This window comes from Pseudophryne corroboree, chromosome 5 (assembly GCF_028390025.1).
Source record: "Pseudophryne corroboree isolate aPseCor3 chromosome 5, aPseCor3.hap2, whole genome shotgun sequence".
NCBI classification, from domain to species: Eukaryota; Metazoa; Chordata; class Amphibia; order Anura; family Myobatrachidae; genus Pseudophryne; species Pseudophryne corroboree.
Window position 1 is genome coordinate 694,731,362 of NC_086448.1, and position 18,489 is coordinate 694,749,850.

Consider the following 18,489-nt stretch of genomic DNA (forward strand, 5'->3'; position numbering starts at 1 on the left):
TCACTGAAAAGCACCCAGCTCGTCTGGGCATAGTATCAAACTGAGGTCTGGAGGAGGGGCATTGAGGGAGGAGCCAGTGCACACCAGAACCTAAATTCTTTCTTAAAGTGCCCATGTCTCCTGCGGAGCCCGTCTATCCCCATGGTCCTTACGGAGTCCCCAGCATCCACTAGGACGTTAGAGAAATTTTATTCATCTGTCCCCAGCACCAGATTTTCTCAAGTATAGAACATTCTTGGTGTTATATTTTCAGTTTTACCACAGCTGCTGTAGCTATATTACCTTACTGTTAATACAGGGTATTATACATCTGGAAGCAGTGCTAGCCCTGCAACAGTCATCAGTAATTGCTGTAGCCATAGGTGCAAGAGATCTGTCAGAAACAGGCTTCCCTTCCCTATATAAGAATGCACTCACACAACACTCCCGTGTGACAGGGCAGCTCTGTTAACTCACATTGCCATCCCAAAACACAAAGTTTCACAGCGAGACAATTCTATCTGACTGAATGACGAACATATGCAAATTCACATATGTGTATGGCTGTATGCATCCATGCCCAAAGATCGTTCAGACTCACAATCATGGCTTCACAAGTGCCCTCATTCTCCCTTCTGTAATTGAGATTAAGGCATTAGATTACAGCATATAGCAACTGAAGCAGCTCATACAAGCTAGTCTATAGGGGCCTACATACTGGGCGATATCTTGAAAGATATGAACAATATCATTTATAAATGAAAAATACATTGTTCATATCTTTCAGCGTGGATGCATCAACGATGAGCGTGCCCGCAATCGTTGATACATGCCAGATAATTTGGACAATATAGATTTATGTACTCTCATATCATCCAGTGTAGGTAAAAAATCGACCATAGATAAAATCGCTGGTCAGTTATATCAATAGTCGAAAACATCACCCAGTGTGTAGGCCCCTTAACCCTACTGAACACCTTACCTATGTCTCTACTTTATTGAACTAGCTCTATGTATTCTATACTCCACACTTGTGGTTTGTATATTTCCTCATTAATACTGTGGTGGGTGCAACTACTATAAAGTCACCTAAATAAATTCAGGCTCAAATAAACCAGACTGGTGAAGCTTGCACATTCTTACTTTAGATGTAAACACTGCACAGCATTGTGGGACTCCAAATTACTTTACAGCATACCTCTATGGGGTGTGAGGAACTATTAGCAAAATCACATTGCATTGGTGTGTATTCATGACCAAAGCACTGCACAAGCAATTCAATTCCCAGTAAATAGATTTGGTAATGCTTTAATCAGTCTGGTATGGAAACAGGATTTTAATACCTGCCAGTAAATCCCTTTCTCGTAGTCCATAAGGGATACTGGGGTTCACTTAGTACAATGGGATACAGATGGGGTCCAAAGGAGCCGGTGCACTTTACATTTCTTCAACTGAGTGTGCTGGCTCCTCCACTGTATGCCCCCTCCTACAGCCAGTATAGGTAAAACTGTGCCCGAACGAGAATGGACATACTTAAGAGAAGGAACATAACGAGTGGTGAGATTCATACACCAGCACACCAATAACATAAAACGACCAGCAACGGCTGGTAACAATCAGTAAAAGCTGAACAGGTAAACTTTTTGACAAGAAAAAACCTGTAGACAAGTCAACGCACTGAGGCGAGTGCCCAGTATTCCTTATGGACTATGAGAAAGGGATTTACCGGTAGGTATTAAAATCCTGTTTTCTCTAACATCCATAAGGGGTACTTGGGTTCACTTAGTACGATGGGGATGTCCCAAAGCTTCCAGAATGGGGAGGAATGTGCAGAGACGTCTGCAGCACCGCCTGCCCAAACTGGGTATCCTCTTTGGCCAGGGTATCAAACTTGTAGAACTTCACAAAGGTGTTCTTCCTCTACCAGGTAGCAGCTCGGCATAGTTGCAAGGCCGAGACTCCACGGGAAACCGACCAGAAAGACCCCACTGATCTGGTACAGTGGGCCTTCAGATGCTGCTGACACATAGGCCTGTTGGATAGTCAACTTCAGCCAAAGAGCAATGGACTGCTTTGAAGCAGGACAACCCCTTTTCTGTGCATCATAGAGCACAAATAAGGAATCAGTCTTTCGTATCCAAGCCGTCCTTTTGACATAAATCTTCAAGGCTCGCACAGCATCCAATGACTCCAGAGGAGCAGAAATGCCAGCACTAGACGGGACAACAATTGGTCGGTTCAGGTGGAACGCAGAGACAACCTTCGGCAGGAACTGCTGCCTAGCCCTGAGTCCGCTCTGTCCTCGTAAAAGACCAAGTATGGACTTTTACATGAGAGGGCCCCCAATTCTGAGACATGCCTAGCAGAAGCCAGGGCCAGTAACACAGTCTTCCACGTGAGGTACTTTTCTTCTACCGTCATCAGAGGTTCAAACCAGGAGGACTGTAGAAATTCCAACACCACATTCAAATCACAAGGTGCCGTGGGCGGCACAAACGGAGGTTGTATGTGAAGTACCCCTTACAAAAAGGTCTGAACTTCTGGCAACATTGGCAACTTCTTCTGAAAGAAGATTGAGAGAGCCGAGATCTGGACCCTAATGGAACCCAGGCACAAGCCCTTATCCACACCCGCCTGCAGGAAACGTAAGACACGTCTCAAGTGGAATTCAGCAGGTGGGTACGTGCGTTCCTTGCACCAAGAAACATATCTTCTCCAGATGTGATGATAGTGTTTTGATGTCACAGGTTTTCTGGCCTGAACCATGGTTGCAATAACCTTCTTGGAAAGGCCCTTGTGAGCTAGGATGTTCCGCTCAACTTCCAAGCCGTCAAACGAAGTTGCCGTAAGTCCGGGTAGACGAACGGTTCTTGTTGCAGAAAATCTCTTCTCATTGGCAGAGGCCAAGGGTCTTCGACAGACATGTCCAGAAGATCCACGTACCACGCCCTCCGAGGCCAATCCGGGGAAATCATAATTGCCTGGACCACCTGATTCGATTATGCGCCCTCAGAAGCAATGGAATCGGAGGAAACAGGTAGACTAGCCCGTAAGGCCAAGGAAACGTCAGCACATCTATTGCCCTCGTCTGAGGGTCCCTTGTTTTTGAGCAATACCAGCGGAGCTTCTTGTTGAGTCGAGACGCCATCATGTCTATCTGTGGACAGCCCCACAGGTCGATGATCTGCTGAAAAACCTGTTGGTGGAGACCCCACTCTCCCGGGTGGAGATCGTGACAACTCAGGAAGTCGGCTACCCAGTTGTCTACTCACGGAATGAAGATGGCAGACATTGCTCTTCCGTTTCTTTCTGCCTAGAGGAGTATCTTGGACACCTCTCGCATGCAGGCTCTTCTTTTTGTGCCTGTCGATTTACGTAAGCCACCACCGTGGCGTTGTTCGACTGCACATGGATCGCCCGATCCATGAGCAGAGGCCTGAACTAGAGCATTATAGATGGCCCGAAGGTCCAGAATATTGATTGGAAGAAGGGCTTCGTGGGCTGGCCATCTGCCCTGGAACTGAGCCCCTTGGGTGAAAGCTCCCCATCCTCTCAGACTCGTATCTGTCGTGGAGGATGATCCAATCCTGAATCCCGAAACTGCAACCTTCCAGCAGGTTTGAGGACTGTAGCCACCACAGGAGGGAGATCCTGGCCTGAGGTGACAGACGTATTATCTGGTGCATCTGAAGATGTGATCCGGACCACTTGTTCAGGAGATCCAATTGAAATGTCCTGGCATGGAACCTTCCATTTTAGATGGCCTCGTATGAGGCTACCATCTTTTCCAACAAATTTATGCAAAGATGGATTGATATCCGAATAGGCTGTAGCACCAGTCGGACCATTTCCTGGAGTGTCCTTGCTTTTTCCTCTGGGAGGAACACTTTCTGAGCCACGGTACCCAGAAACATTCCCAGGAACAGGAGCCGCTGAGTAAGCTCCAGGTGGTACTTGTGTAGATTGAGGATCCACTCATGTTATGACAAAAACTTAACAGTGCGGTCTACATTGAGCAATAGAAGCTTCCTGGATCTCGCCTTTATCAAGAGATCATCCAGGTAAGGGACAATATTACCCCCTGGACCCGGAACATAATTTCCGCCATTACCTTCGTGAAGACCCTCGGAGCTGTGGACAGGCCGCAGGGTAGTACTTGGAACTGGTAGTGATCATTCAGCAGGGCAAACTGCAGGTAAGCCTGATGAGGCGGCCAAATTGGGATATGGAGATAAGCGTCCTTTATATTCAGCGAGACCATGAACTCCCGGTCTTCCAGACCCGCATTGCTCGCAAGGATTCCATCCTGAACTTGAAAACCTGTAGGCAAGGGTTCAAGGATTTTAGAGGCAAAATGGGCCAAACCAAACCTTCCGGTCTGGTACCACAAACAGGTTGGAGTAGTAACCCTTTCCCTGTTGTAGTGGCACTGGAGCAATGACTTGGGACTGGACCAACTTTAGTATGGCCTGTTGTAGCGTAACTCGCGTATCCTCCAAAACTGGTAAGTTTGATTTGAAAAATCATTGGGGAGGAGTGCTGTCGAACTCCAGCTTGTAGTCTTGAGAAATGAGGTCCCTTACCCAGGTATCCTGGCAGGAGCCTTCCCAGATGCGGCTGAAGTAAAGTAGTCGAGCTCCCACCTAGAGATCACCTCGGGGTGGGGAGGCACCATAATGCTGAGACCTTACTGGAAGCTGAACTGGTGCTCTGTTCTTGAGAACCTGTGGCAGCAGGTTCTTTTCTTACCTCTGGTGTCTCGCGCTGCATTGTAAGCACCTCTGGCTCTTGATCTAAACCTTGTAGTCCAAAAAAAGTGGGTAGACGGCGCCAGGTATGAACACCTAGCCGGCGGGGCACCAGAGGAGAGAAACGTGGATTTTCCTGCAGTAACCTTAGAAATCCACATATCCAACTCAACGCCAAATAGCCACTCCCGAGAGAGGAAGAGACTCCACACTGTGCTTGGAATCTGCATCCGCTTTCCATTGGCGAAGCCACAAAGCTCTGTGCGCTGACACTGCCATGGCAGTAGTCCTAGCATTAATAGCGCAAATTTCCTTGAATCACACAGGACGTGTGCAATGTCTTGAATGTGTTTTAAGTGGGTCACTGTAGTGTCCAGGGGCATATCCCCCGCAAGGCCCTCTTGAAGACGAGTCACCCATGTATGGATGGCGTGTCATTCAACAACCCACAAGCACAGTTCTTTGTGATACACCAGCCACTGTGTAAATAGACTTGTAGTCTCTATCTTCCTATCCCCAGGATCCTTTAGTGTAAAGGAGCCAGAAGCTGCTTGTACTGCCTTTTTTTTTTGGGGGGGGGGGGGGGGGAGACTGATAAGTCTACGGGTGAGGATTCTTCCCAATTTTTCCTACCTTCAGGTGTAAATGGGAAAGTGTAAAAATAGGATTTTAATACCTACCGGTAAATCCTTTTCTCTTAGTCCGTAGAGGATGCTGGGGTCACCATTCGAACCATGGGGTATAGACGGGATCCGCAGGAGACATGGGCACTATACGACTTTGAAAGGGTGTGAACTGGCTACTCCCTCTATGCCCCTCCTCCAGACTCCAGTTATAGGAACTGTGCCCAGGGAGACGGACATTTCAAGGAAAGGATTTGTTAAACTAAGGTGAGATTCATACCAGCTCCCACCTCAAGCATGCCGCAGAACGTGGCATTCAACAGAACACAAGCCAACGGCATGAACAATTGCAGCAACATGCTGACAATAATGTAACACAACATGTGTGTATCCACAACTAATAACTGCAGATAGAGTCCGCACTGGGACGGGCGCCCAGCATCCTCTACGGACTAAGAGAAAAGGATTTACCGGTAGGTATTAAAATCCTATTTTCTCATAAGTCCTAGAGGATGCTGGGGTCACCATTAGAACCATGGGGTTATACCAAAGCTCTAAGACTGGCGGGAGAGTGCGGATGACTCTGCAACACCGATTGACCGAATTTAAGGTCCTCATCGGCCAAGGTGTCAAACTTGTAGAACTTTGCAAATGTGTTTGACCCCGACCAAGTAGCTGCTCGGCAAAGTTGCAATGCCGAGACCCCCCGGGCAGCCGCCCAGGATGAGCCCACCTTTCTAGTGGAATGGGCCTTCACCGACTGCTGAATCATGTTGCAGATCCAGGGCGCAATGGTCTGCTTGGAAGCAGGACACCCAACCTTGTTGGGAGCATACAGGACAAACAGAGCCTCTGTTTTCCTAAGCTGAGCCGTTCTGGCGACATAAATCTTCAAAGCTCTGACCACATCTAGAGATTTTGACTCAGCGAAGGCGTCAGTAGCCACAGGCACCACAATAGGTTGATTCATGTGGAAAGAGGAAACCACCTTCGGTAGAAATTGTTGACGTGTCCTCAATTCAGCTCTATCTTCATGGAAGATCAAATAAGGGCTCTTGTGAGACAAGGCCGCTAACTCAGACACCCGCCTTGCAGATGTCAAGGCCAACAGGATGACTACTTTCCAAGTGAGGAATTTCAACTCCACCTTCCGTAAAGGTTCAAACCAATGTGATTGAAGTAACTGCAAGACCACATTAAGGTCCCATGGTGCCACTGGGGGCACAAATGGAGGTTGGATGTGCAACACGCCTTTCACGAAAGTCTGAACTTCTGGAAGGGAGGCCAATTGTTTCTGAAAGAAAACCGATAAGGCTGAAATCTGTACCTTAATTGAGCCCAATTATAGGCCCGCATCCACACCTGCTTGTAGAAAATGGAGAAAACGTCCCAGTCGAAACTCCTCCGTAGGAGCCCCCTTGGATTCACACTAAGAAACATATTTTCTCCAAATACGGTGGTAATGTTTAGAACTAACCCCTTTTCTGGCCTGAATAAGTGTGGGAATGACTTCACTGGGAATACCCTTACGGGCTAGGATTTTGCGCTTAACTGCCTTGCCGTCAAACGTAGCCGTGGTAAGTCCCGATACACGCACGGCCCCTGTTGTAACAGGTCCTCACGCAGAGGAAGAGGCCAGGGATCTCCCATGAGTAATTCCTGAAGAACTGGATACCAAGCCCTCCTTGGCCAGTCTGGGACAATGAGGATCGCCCGGATCTTTGTTCTTCTTATGATCTTTAGAACTTTTGTAATGAGAGGAAGTGGAGGGAATACATACACCGACTGAAACACCCACGGTGTCACCAGTGCATCCAATGCAATTGCTTGAGGGTCCTTTGACCTGGAACAATATCTCTGAAGCTTCTTGTTGAGACGAGAAGCCATCATGTGTACTTGAGGAACTCCCTAACGACCTGTCACCTATGCAAAGACTTCTTGGTGAAAGCCCCACTCTCCTGGATGGAGATTGTGTCTGCTGAGGAAGTCTGCTTCCATGTTGTCCACTCCTGGAATGAAGATCGTTGACAGAGCGCTTGTATGCTTTTCCGCCCAGCGGAAAATCCTTGTGGCTTCTGCCATTGCCGCTCTGCTTTTCGTTCCGCCCTGACGGTTTATGTACGCTACTGCTGTTACATTGTCTGACTGGATCAGTACAGGCAGATCTCAAAGAAGATGTCCCGCTTGCAGAAGGCCGTTGTAAATGGCCCTTAACTCCAGAACATTTATGTGGAGACAAGTTTCCTGACTTGACCATCTTCCTTGGAAGTTTTTTCCCATTGTGACTGCTCCCCAGCCTCGGAGGCTTGCATCCGTGGTCACTAGGATCCAGTCCTGTATACCGAACCTGCGCCCCTCTAGGAGGTGAGAGCTGTGCAGCCACCACAGGAGTGATATCCAGGTCTTGGAAGACAGGATTATCCTCCGGTGCATGTGTAGGTGGGACCCGGACCACTTGTCCAACAGGTCCCACTGGAATACTCTGGCATGGAACTTGCCAAACTGAATGGCCTAGTAGGCCGCAACCATCTTCCCCAGCAACCGAATGCATTGATGGATTGACACTCTTGCTGGTTTCAGAATTTGTTTGACCAGACTCTGAAGTTCCAGAGCCTTTTCCACTGGAAGAAAGACTCTCTGTAGTTCTGTGTCCAATATCATTCCCAAAAACGACAACCGCGTCGTCGGAATCAACTGTGATTTTGGCAAGTTTAGGAGCCAACCATGTTGTTGAAGAACTGTCAGGGAGAGTGCAACGTTTTGCATCAACTGGTCCCTGTATCTCGCCTTCATCAGGAGCTTGTCCAAGTATGGGATAATTGTCACTCTTTGCTTGCGAAGGAGAACCATCATCTCCGCCATCACTTTGGTAAAAATCCTCGGAGCCGTGGATAGACCAAACGGCAACGTTTGAAATTGGTAATGACAATCCTGAATTGCAAACCTCAGGTAAGCCTGATGCGGAGGATAAATAGGAACATGTAATCATCATGTAACCATCCTTTATGTCCACCGACACCATAAAATCCCCTTCCTCCAGACTGGAGATCACTGCTCGGAGAGACTCCATCTTCAATTTGAATTTCTTTAGGTAGAAATTTAGGGATTTTAGGTTTAGGATTGGTCTGACCGAGCCATCTGGCTTCGGGACCACAAACAGGCTCGAATAAAAACCTTCTCGATGTTGTGACTGGGGAACCCTGACGATAACTTGATTTTGACACAACTTTTGTATTGCGTCGCAAACTACCTTCCTGTCCGGAAGAGACGCTGGTAAGGCCGATTTGAAAAAACGGTGAGGTGGAACGTCTTGAAACTCCAGCTTGTACCCTTGGGATACTATTTGTAAAACCCATGAGTCTAGGTCCGAACGAACCCAAAACTGACTGAAGAGTTTGAGACGTGCCCCCACCGGTGCGGACTCCCGCATTGAAGCCTCAACGTCATGCGGTGGAATTGGCAGAAGCCTGGGAAGACGTCTGCTCATGGGAGCCTGACAAGGCTGGCGATCGTTTACCTCTTCCCCTTCCTCTAGTAGCAAGGAAGGAAGAACCTCTGCCCTTTCTGTATTTATTGGGCCGACAGGACTGCATCTGATAGTGATGCGTTTTCTTTTGTTGTGGATGAACATAAGGTAAAAAGGATGACTTACCCGCGGTAGCTGTAGACACCAAATCATAAAGGCCATCACCAAATAAGGCCTTACCTTTGTACGGTAGAGATTCCATACTTTTCTGGGAATCAGCATTCCATTGGTGTATCTACAACGCTCGTCTAGCTGAGACTGCCATGGCATTGGCCTTAGATCCCAAAAGACCAATATCTCTCGCAGCTTCCTTAAGGTATGCTGCAGCGTCCTTGATATAACTCAGCATCAAGAGGACGCTATCCCTATCTAGGGTATCTATTTCCGAAGACAAGTTGTCTGCTCACTTTTCGATAGCACTACTTACCCACGCAGATGCAAGAACAGGTCTGAGTAGCGTACCTGTGGTCGCATAAATGGACTTTAACGTAGTTTCCTGTTTACGATCCGCAGGATCCTTAAGGGCCGCCGTGTCAGGTGACGGGAGAGCCACCTTTTTAGACAAACGTGACAGGGCCTTGTCTATGGTGGGGGGTGACTTTTCCCTATCCGCCAAGGGAAACGGATAAGCTACCGTAATTCTTTTGGGAATCTGAAACTTTTTGTCAGGAGCTTCCCAGGGTTTTTCAATAGCGTGTTCAGTTCACGAGAGGGAGGAAACGTTACCTCATGTTTCCTTTCCTTATACATACAGACCCTTTTATCAGGGACAGCCGGGTCCTCAGTCCTATGTAGTACCTCTTTAACCGCCATAATCATGTACTGAATGCTCTTTGCCAATTTTGGATCTAATCTGGAATCGCTATAGTCGACACTGGAATCAGAATCCGTGTCGGTATCAGTATCTGCCAATTGGGCCAGCGTACGTTTCTGTGACCCTGAGGGGCCCTGACTTTGCAATAACATATCTTCTACAGATTTCTTCCATGCCTGGGTCTGAGACTCAGACTTATCTATCCTCTTACTAATAAGAGCCACATTAGCATTCAAGGCGTTCAACACATTTACCCAATCAGGCGTCCGTGGTGCCGACAGGGTCCCTCCCCCAGCTGTTTGTGTCCCTAATACAGTCTCCTCCTGGGAAGAGCCTTCAGTCTCAGACATGCCGACACACGTGTACCAAACACCCACAGACACACCGGGCATATAGGGGACAGACCCACAGTAAAGTCCGTCAGAGACAGAGGGAGTTTGCCAGCTCACAACTCAGCGCCTAATTACCGGTTCTGAAACACTAAAGAATGCCTCAGACCTGCAGCGCTTTTATATTAAACATATATTGCACCAATATTTCTGTGCCCCCCCCCATTTTGCACCCCGATACTTATTCAGAAGTGTGAGGAAGAACCAGCGTCCCTGCAGCCTGTGTAGAGGAAAATAGCGCTGAGCTGCAAGGATGACGCTCCGCCCCCTTAATGGCACGCTTCAGTCCCACTTTTTTTAAATATATATTTTTTACTGGCGGGGGTTAGGACAGTGCCTAGGCATTTGTGTCCCCTCTTGCCAGTTTAATTTTTAGGCTTTTCTGCTGCCCAGGGCGCCGCCCCCCCCCCCCCCCTGCACCCGGTAGTGCTGCTGTGTGTGGGAGCATGGCGTGCAGCGTGCAATCGCTGTGCAGTACCTCAGAAACCAGTCACTGAAGTCTTCTGGCTCTGTACGGGGGGTGACGGCCGGCTCTGGGAACGAGCATCTAGGCGTACCTAGAAATTAAAACCCTCAGGAGCTAATGGTGTCCTGTAGCCAGAAGCAGAGCCTTTGAACTCACTGGAAGTAGGTCATACTTCTCTCCCCTTAGTCCCACGAAGCAGGGAGACTGTTGCCAGCAGTCTCCCTGAAAATAAAAAACCTAACAAAAGTCTTTCAGAGAAACTCAGTAGAGCTCCTCAGAGTGCATCCAGTCTGCCTGGGCACAATTCTAAAACTGGAGGAGGGGCATAGAGGGAGGAGCCAGTTCACACCCTTTCAAAGTCTTAAAGTGCCCATGTCTCCTGTGGATCCTGTCTATACCCCATTGTTCTAATGGTGACCCCAACATGCTCTAGGACATATGAGAAAACCATTTTGTAACCTGGTAATATTTCCCATCAGGTTTTTTTTCCAGACTTGCTTAAATAAGAATTTACTTACCGATAATTCTATTTCTCGTAGTCCGTAGTGGATGCTGGGAACTCCGTAAGGACCATGGGGAATAGCGGCTCCGCAGGAGACTGGGCACAAAAGAAAAGCTTTAGGACTACCTGGTGTGCACTGGCTCCTCCCCCTATGACCCTCCTCCAAGCCTCAGTTAGGATACTGTGCCCGGACGAGCGTACACAATAAGGAAGGATTTTGAATCCCGGGTAAGACTCATACCAGCCACACCAATCACACCGTACAACTTGTGATATGAACCCAGTTAACAGCATGATAACAGAGGAGCCTCTGGATAGATGGCTCACAACAACAATAACCCGATTTGTTAACAATAACTATGTACAAGTATTGCAGATAATCCGCACTTGGGATGGGCGCCCAGCATCCACTACGGACTACGAGAAATAGAATTATCGGTAAGTAAATTCTTATTTTCTCTGACGTCCTAGTGGATGCTGGGAACTCCGTAAGGACCATGGGGATTATACCAAAGCTCCCAAACGGGCGGGAGAGTGCGGATGACTCTGCAGCACCGAGTGAGAAAACTCCAGGTCCTCCTCAGCCAGAGTGTCAAATTTGTAAAATTTCACAAAAGTATTTGACCCTGACCAAGTAGCAGCTCGGCAAAGTTGTAAAGCCGAGACCCCTCGGGCAGCCGCCCAAGATGAGCCCACCTTCCTTGTGGAGTGGGCTCTTACAGATTTTGGCTGTGGCAGGCCTGCCACAGAATGCGCAAGCTGAATTGTACTACAAATCCAGCGAGCAATAGTCTGCTTAGAAGCAGGAGCACCCAGCTTGTTGGATGCGTACAGGATAAATAGCGAGTCAGATTTTCTGACTCCAGCCGTCCTGGAAACATATATTTTCAGGGCCCTGACAACGTCCAGCAACTTGGAGTCCACCAAGTCCTTAGTAGCCGCAGGTACCACAATAGGCTGGTTCAGATGAAACGCTGAAACCACCTTTGGGAGAAATTGAGGACGAGTCCTCAATTCTGCCCTGTCCGTATGAAAAATCAGGTAAGGGCTTTTACAGGATAAAGCCGCCAATTCTGACACACGCCTGGCTGAAGCCAGGGCCAACAGCATGACCACTTTCCATGTGAGATATTTTAAGTCCACAGTGTTGAGTGGTTCAAACCAATGTGATTTTAGGAAACCCAAAACAACATTCAGATCCCAGGGTGCCACTGGAGGCACAAAAGGAGGCTGTATATGTAGCACTCCCTTAACAAACGTCTGGACTTCAGGCACTGAAGCCAGTTCTCTCTGAAAGAAAATCGACAGGGCCGAAATCTGGACCTTAATGGATCCTAATTTTAGGCCCATAGACACTCCTGCTTGCAGGAAATGCAGGAATCGACCCAGTTGAAATTCCGGGGCCTTTTTGGCCTCGCACCACGCAACATATTTCCGCCATATAATCCTCAGCACCTTGGGTATGAGAGGCAGAGGAGGGAACACATACACTGACTGGTACACCCACGGTGTTACCAGAGCGTCCACAGCTATTGCTTGAGGGTCACTTGACCTGGCGCAATACCTGTCCAGTTTTTTGTTGAGGCGGGACGCCATCATGTCCACCTTTGGTTTTTCCCAACGGTTTACAATCATGTGGAAGACTTCTGGGTGAAGTCCCCACTCTCCCGGGTGGAGGTCGTGCCTGCTGAGGAAGTCTGCTTCCCAGTTGTCCACTCCCGGAATGAACACTGCTGACAGTGCTATCACATGATTTTCCGCCCAGCGAAGAATCCTTGCAGCTTCCGCTATTGCCCTCCTGCCTCTTGTGCCGCCCTGTCTGTTTACGTGGGCGACTGCCGTGATGTTGTCCGACTGGATCAGCACCGGCTGACCTTGAAGCAGAGGTCTTGCTTGGCTCAGAGCATTGTAAATGGCTCTTAACTCCAGGATATTTATGTGAAGTGATGTCTCCAGGCTTGACCACAAGCCCTGGAAGTTTCTTCCCTGTGTGACTGCTCCCCAGCCTGGCATCTGTGGTCACCAGGACCCAGTCCTGAATGCCGAATCTGCGGCCCTCTAGAAGATGAGCACTCTGCAACCACCACAGGAGAGACACCCTTGTCCTTGGGGACAGGGTTATCCGCTGATGCATCTGAAGATGCGATCCGGACCATTTGTCCAGCAGGTCCCACTGGAATGTTCTTGCGTGGAATCTGCCGAATGGGATTGCTTCGTAGGAAGCCACCATTTTTCCCAGGACCCTTGTGCATTGATGCACCGATACTTGGCCTGGTTTTAGGAGGTTTCTGACTAGCTCGGATAACTCTCTGGCTTTCTCTTCCGGGAGAAACACCTTTTTCTGGACTGTGTCCAGGATCATCCCTAGGAATAGAAGACGTGTCGTCGGGATCAGCTGCGATTTTGGGATATTGAGAATCCAACCCTGCTGCCGCAGCACTACTTGAGATAGTGCTACTCCGACTACCAACTGTTCCTCGGATCTTGCCCTTATCAGGAGATCGTCCAAGTAAGGGATAATTAAAACTCCTTTCCTTCGAAGGAGTATCATAATTTCGGCCATTACTTTGGTAAAGACCCGGGGCGCCGTGGACAATCCAAACGGCAGCGTCTGAAACTGATAGTGGCAGTTCTGTACCACAAACCTGAGGTACGCTTGGTGAGAAGGGTAAATTGGGACATGGAGGTAAGCATCCTTGATGTCCAGAGACACCATATAATCCCCTTCTTCCAGGTTCGCGATCACCGCTCTGAGTGACTCCATCTTGAATTTGAACCTCTGTATGTAAGTGTTCAAAGATTTTAGATTTAAAATAGGTCTCACCGAGCCATCCGGCTTCGGTACCACAAACAGCGTGGAATAATACCCCTTTCCCTGTTGCAGGAGGGGTACCTTGATTATCACCTGCTGAGAATACAGCTTGTGAATGGCTTCCAATACCACCTCCCTGTCGGAGGGAGACGTCGGTAAGGCAGACTTTAGGAAACGGCGGGGGGGAGACGTCTCGAATTCCAATTTGTACCCCTGAGATACCACCTGAAGGATCCAGGGGTCCACTTGTGAGTGAGCCCACTGCGCGCTGAAATTCTTGAGACGGGCCCCCACCGTGCCTGAGTCCGCTTGTAGAGCCCCAGCGTCATGCTGAGGACTTGGCAGAAGCGGGAGAGGGCTTCTGTTCCTGGGAACTGGCTGTTTGCTGCAGCCTTTTTCCTCTCCCACTGCCACGGGGCAGAAATGAGGAGCCTTTTGCCCGCTTGCCCTTATGGGGCCGAAAGGACTGCGCCTGATAATACGGCGTCTTCTTATGTTCAGAGGCTACCTGGGGTAAAAATATGGATTTCCCAGCAGTTGCCGTGGACACTAGGTCCGATAGACCTACCCCAAATAACTCCTCCCCTTTATAAGGCAATACTTCCATATGCCTTTTGGAATCAGCATCACCTGACCACTGCCGCGTCCATAACCCTCTTCTGGCAGATATGGACAGCGCACTTACTCTTGATGCCAGTCGGCAAATATCCCTCTGTGCATCACGCATATATAAAAATGCATCTTTTAAATGCTCTATAGTGAGTAATATACTGTCCCTATCCAGGGTATCAATATTTTCAGTCAGGGAATCCGACCAAGCCACCCCAGCACTGCACATCCAGGCTGAGGCGATTGCTGGTCGCAGTATAACACCCGTGTGAGTGTATATACATTTTAGGATATTCTCCTGCTTTCTGTCAGCAGGTTCCTTAAGGGCGGCCGTATCAGGAGACGGTAGTGCCACCTGTTTAGACAAGCGTGTGAGCGCTTTATCCACCCTAGGGGGTGTTTCCCAACGTGCCCTATCCTCTGGCGGGAAGGGGTATGATGCCAATAACCTTTTAGGAATTATCAGTTTTTTATCGGGAGAAACCCACGCTTCATCACACACTTCATTTAATTCCTCAGATGCAGGAAAAACTACAGGTAGTTTTTTCTCACCAAACATAATACCCTTTTTAGTGGTACTTGTACTATCAGAAATGTGTAAAACATTTTTCATTGCCTCAATCATGTAACGTGTGGCCCTACTGGAAGTCACATTCGTCTCTTCATCGTCAACACTGGAGTCAGTATCCGTGTCGGCGTCTGTATCTGCCATCTGAGGCAGCTGGCGTTTTAGAGCCCCTGATGGTCTTTGAGACGCCTGGACAGGCACAAGCTGAGTAGCCGGCTGTCTCATGTCATCAACCGTCTTTTGTAAAGAGCTGACACTTTCACGTAATTCCTTCCATAAGCCCATCCACTCAGGTGTCGACTCCCTAGGGGGTGACATCTCCATTATAGGCAATTGCTCCGCCTCCACATCATTTTCCTCCTCATACATGTCGACACAGTCGTACCGACACACAGCACACACACAGGGAATGCTCTGATAGAGGACAGGACCCCACTAGCCCTTTGGGGAGACAGAGGGAGAGTATGCCAGCGCACACCAGAGCGCTATATATATGTTGGGATAACACTATACAGAGTGTTTTTCCCCTTATAACTGCTGTTTATATTATACTGCGCCTAATTTGTGCCCCCCCCTCTTGTTTTACCCTTTTCTGTAGTGCAGGACTGCAAGGGAGAGTCAGGGAGACGTCCTTCCAGTGGAGCTGTGAGGGAAAATGGCGCCAGTGTGCTGAGGAGATAGGCTCCGCCCCCTTCTCGGCAGACTTTTCTCCCGCTTTTTTTCAGGAATCTGGCAGGGGTTAATATACATCCATATAGCCCTGGGGGTTATATGTGATGTATTTTAGCCAGCCAAGGTGTTCATATTGCTGCTCAGGGCGCCCCCCCCCAGCGCCCTGCACCCATCAGTGACCGGAGCGTGTGGTGTGCATGAGGAGCAATGGCGCACAGCTGCAGTGCTGTGCGCTACCTTGGTGAAGACTGATGTCTTCTGCCGCCGATTTTCCGGACTTCTTCTTGCTTCTGGCTCTGTAAGGGGGCCGGCGGCGCGGCTCTGGGACCGGACTCCGAGGCTGGGCCTGTGTTCGGTCCCTCTGGAGCTAATGGTGTCCAGTAGCCTAAGAAGCCCAAGCTGGCTGCAAGCAGGCAGGTTCGCTTCTTCTCCCCTTAGTCCCTCGATGCAGTGAGCCTGTTGCCAGCAGGTCTCACTGAAAATAAAAAAACCTAAAACTAACTTTTCCTAAGAAGCTCAGGAGAGCCCCCTAGATTGCACCCAGCTCAGTCGGGCACAAAAATCTAACTGAGGCTTGGAGGAGGGTCATAGGGGGAGGAGCCAGTGCACACCAGGTAGTCCTAAAGCTTTTCTTTTGTGCCCAGTCTCCTGCGGAGCCGCTATTCCCCATGGTCCTTACGGAGTTCCCAGCATCCACTAGGACGTCAGAGAAAATGTCATCCAATTTTGGAGAATCAGGGAAAGTGACGCAGAGTTTTTTCTGTGCTAGGAAAAACAGAGTGCGGTACTGCAGTCTTCTAAAGGGATTTTTAATTCATCCCTGATACCAAGAATGAGGGGCTCAATACCCTGGGTATTAGTGGAATCCCCTGTATTAGGTTCTAATTCTTCCCCCTCCTCCTGTACTTCCTCAGATTGAGTGTAAAATCAGGCAGCCCATGTTTAAGTGGCCCTGATCTAGGGAGGAGGGGATTGTTTGTCATCTGCCTTAGCAGCCAGGTCTACGAAAGCCTGCTACATCTGTTGTGTCTGAGTACTTGCAGCGAGTGATGACATATCTGCCATCATAGTTTTTATGGCACTGAGCCAGAATGGCTCCTGACCCTCCACCCACAGTCTCCTCACTAACTTGTGAAGACTGACTGCATTGTTCACATGATAGGGAACCAGTTGTAGAGGGAGAGAATCTGGGGTGTAATACACTGCGCAATTGGCGTTTAACCATGTTTACAGTAAACACAGACAAGGTACCATAGCAAGCTTGCCCTTACTATATGCGAGAAAGCGACCTAGAGAGGGACAGCACACCCAAGCCTGTCAGATTCTAAATCTGCAATCTCTCTCAGTAGAAACTGGATTACTTGTCCTCTACAGGACACTAGATCTGTGTACAATAGTGGCTCTCCCCATTTTACACCCCTGTACCAGTTTTCTGCGTATCCTGGAGGAGCTGTGTGTCCCTGCTGCTGCAACTGTAAGCAGAGGTAGGCACCAAAATGCCACTGGTCCTGCTCTGAGGAAGCTCCGCCCCCTGTAATGGCACCAGAGATATGTAGATATTTATACTGGCAAAGCCTCTTAAGTGTAAATCACGAATGCTAGTTTACCGCCAGTGTACACAGGGGGGCTATAGCGGGTCCTCCCAGGGAGGGTCCGGTATACTGCCCCTGCAATTGTGCTGCACCAAGAACTGGGGAACCCCCTAGTGGGCCCCCCAGTTTGTACTCGCCTTCAGGTTTATGTTAGGGGGTGTGCAGCATGCTGTGATAGTGTTCGCCAAGGCACAATGCCCTTCAGTACTAACAACCTCTCAGGATGGTGGTCCTGCAGCCAGGAAGCAACTCTGACACCTGAAGAGACTAACCATCCCCACGCCTAACTCCCACAGTGCAGGTATACCGAAAATAAAGTTTAAAATAAACTGAAGAAAAAAATCCTCTGGAGCTCCAGAGTGTGCATCCTCTCCTGAGGGCACATTTTTCTAAACTGGATGTAGGAAGGGGCAGAGAGGGGAGGAGCCAGAACACTCAGTTGAAGAAATTTAAAGTACACTGGCTCCATCGTACTAAGTGAACACCAGTATCCCTTTTGGATGTTCGAGAAATACATTTACACACTCAGAGCCACAGATGTGATCCCCATATACCAATCCCATGAATAGGATCTTTCAGTCTTCCTGTGCCTCTAGTAATGATTAGTTAGGCATTACAGAGTGTACCAGCTAATTGCTTGGAAAAAATAAGAATTTACTTACCGATAATTCTATTTCTCGTAGTCCGTAGTGGATGCTGGGGACTCCGTAAGGACCATGGGGAATAGCGGCTCCGCAGGAGACAGGGCACAAAAGTAAAAGCTTTAGGATCAGGTGGTGTGCACTGGCTCCTCCCCCTATGACCCTCCTCCAAGCCTCAGTTAGGATACTGTGCCCGGACGAGCGTACACAATAAGGGAGGATTTTGAATCCCGGGTAAGACTCATACCAGCCACACCAATCACACTGTACAACCTGTGATCTGAACCCAGTTAACAGCATGATAACAGCGGAGCCTCTGAAAAGATGGCTCACAACAATAATAACCCGATTTTTGTAACAATAACTATGTACAAGTATTGCAGACAATCCGCACTTGGGATGGGCGCCCAGCATCCACTACGGACTACGAGAAATAGAATTATCGGTAAGTAAATTATTATTTTCTCTGACGTCCTAGTGGATGCTGGGGACTCCGTAAGGACCATGGGGATTATACCAAAGCTCCCAAACGGGCGGGAGAGTGCGGA